Genomic DNA, 2,500 nt, shown 5'->3' with positions numbered 1-2,500 from the left:
CCCATGTTGTCCCCTAACCTAACCCATGTTGTCCCCTAACCTAACCCATGTTGTCCCCTAACCTAACCCATGTTGTCCCCTAACCTAACCCATGTTGTCCCCTAACCTAACCCATGTTGTGCCCTAACCTAACCCATGTTGTGCCCTAACCTAACCCATGTTGTGCCCTAACCTAACCCATGTTGTGCCTTAACCTAACCCATGTTGTCCCCTAACCTAACCCATGTTGTCCCCTAACCTAACCCATGTTGTCCCCTAACCTAACCCATGTTGTCCCCTAACCTAACCCATGTTGTGCCTTAACCTAACCCATGTTGTCCCCTAACCTAACCCATGTTGTCCCCTAACCTAACCCATGTTGTCCCCTAACCTAACCCATGTTGTCCCCTAACCTAACCCATGTTGTCCCCTAACCTAACCCATGTTGTCCCCTAACCTAACCCATGTTGTCCCCTAACCTAACCCATGTTGTCCCCTAACCTAACCCATGTTGTGCCCTAACCTAACCCATGTTGTCCCCTAACCTAACCCATGTTGTGCCTTAACCTAACCCATGTTGTGCCTTAACCTAACCCATGTTGTCCCCTAACCTAACCCATGTTGTCCCCTAACCTAACCCATGTTGTGCCTTAACCTAACCCATGTTGTGCCGTAACCTAACCCATGTTGTGCCTTAACCTAACCCATGTTGTGCCTTAACCTAACCCATGTTGTGCCTTAACCTAACCCATGTTGTGCCTTAACCTAACCCATGTTGTGCCTTAACCTAACCCACGTTGTCCCCTAACGTAACCCACGTTGTCCCCTAACGTAACCCACGTTGTCCCCTAACGTAACCCACGTTGTCCCCTAACGTAACCCACGTTGTCCCCTAACGTAACCCACGTTGTCCCCTAACGTAACCCACGTTGTCCCCTAACGTAACCCACGTTGTCGCCTATCGTAACCCACGTTGTCGCCTAAACCTGCTCTGTAATTGTTATACGACTCGTTCAATTAGTGTAGTGTTGCCCACCCGCAACCCTCGCAATATAGTTCGCTACTCGCACTGCCCGCTCCCCTGTGTATCGCTTCATGTTAAACACCTTGCAAGTCTTGCTGACTTTCCACATGCTCCTGCTGTACACTGTAATGTGGATGGCAGCAGGGCGTACATGCCGCCCCCCCCCCCCCCCCACCTCTCCCCACGTCCCCACCTTGCCCCCTGCCTTCGCAAGGTGGTTGGTGACAAGTTTGCATGTTCAATGCCCTTCGCATGCGACGTACGCAGGCTACGTTGTGGTGCGGCCTGTGTCAACTGTCCGCTGATGTCGTACGCGTGAACCACAATCTGTACTGCACATTCGTCCTTATGTACTGAATGATACATCGTGGCACATGTGTGACCGTACAACGACTGCGCCCAAAAACGGCGGACCATACAGTGCAAATATTGTGCACGCAGCTACGTGTCGTCTCCCTATGAGAGCTGGATTGCAGTGTGGTACGCCATAGAGACGTGTGGGAGGAACGGACGCCGTGGATGGCGATCAGCATGAGCTGTCTGTTGATGTATTCGGACCTAGTCGTCTCTCCTCACACACCGTGATGGCATGGTGCAGCGCGTTCCATATCTGCGACATGCTACAGAAGCCGGTTGACAGTCGTTCGAGCAATGGACATCGCATACGTACGGGGGCCACCTTCCACGTATTGTCTAGGCGTGCACATTTTGTTGCGTGTATGTGGGCAGACGTAGTGTGGCGTGACACCTGACACAGGCATGCAATAATGGTTGAAGTTGCAAATGGCGATGGACGCCTACGTTTTCTGGTGAAGTTACGCAAATGAAGAAATGGTAACCCGTTGTGGTGCGGTTGTTCTCGCTAGGGGTGAATCGGTGATGGCGACGATAGGTTGAGGTACTAACCGGTTGTTCCAGCGATACCCACCATGCCGACGAAACTGAACGGCATCTGGGTGTGAAGCGATACGCGGCGGTGGCTGGGTGGGACCGTCCCCGGCCGGTGAGGGGGCGCCTCCCGGCGTGCTGGCCGCGCGGTGCGTGGGCGCACGCGCTACAGCCGGCTGGTGGGGGCGGCCAGTGGCAGGCGCGCCGGCCGACGGACGCGGCAGGCGTCGCAGCTGCGCGCCGGCGCACCCTGCGCGCGGCGCCGTGCGGCCAAAGTAGGTCCTCGCGGGCCCGGTGCGAAGCGCGGTGGACATCTGCAGTGTGCTGGTCCGATTGAGGACTGTGTGCGTTGAGGATGCGCCGCCGCCCGGCGCTCGGCGCCGCGACGCCGTCTGCTGCTCGGTCGCCCCAGCGGTTCTCGCTGGTGGTTTGTATCGCAGCTGTGCGGATGTGTTGGCGTGTGCGCTGTGCTGGGAGAGTTCGCTTCGGCACCCAAGTGGGGCTTTTGTCCTTCTGTGGCGCTGGCGTTGGAGCTGCCGGTCACCGTAGGTGGCGCGTGTTGTCTCCCGCCGGCAATGCCACGACAGCACGCTCCCGGGCCTCTGTCGG

Source organism: Schistocerca piceifrons, unplaced genomic scaffold (assembly GCF_021461385.2).
Source record: "Schistocerca piceifrons isolate TAMUIC-IGC-003096 unplaced genomic scaffold, iqSchPice1.1 HiC_scaffold_1203, whole genome shotgun sequence".
Taxonomy (NCBI): domain Eukaryota; kingdom Metazoa; phylum Arthropoda; class Insecta; order Orthoptera; family Acrididae; genus Schistocerca; species Schistocerca piceifrons.
The sequence above is the reverse complement of the archived record's forward strand: the minus strand, read 5'-3'. Positions refer to the sequence as shown.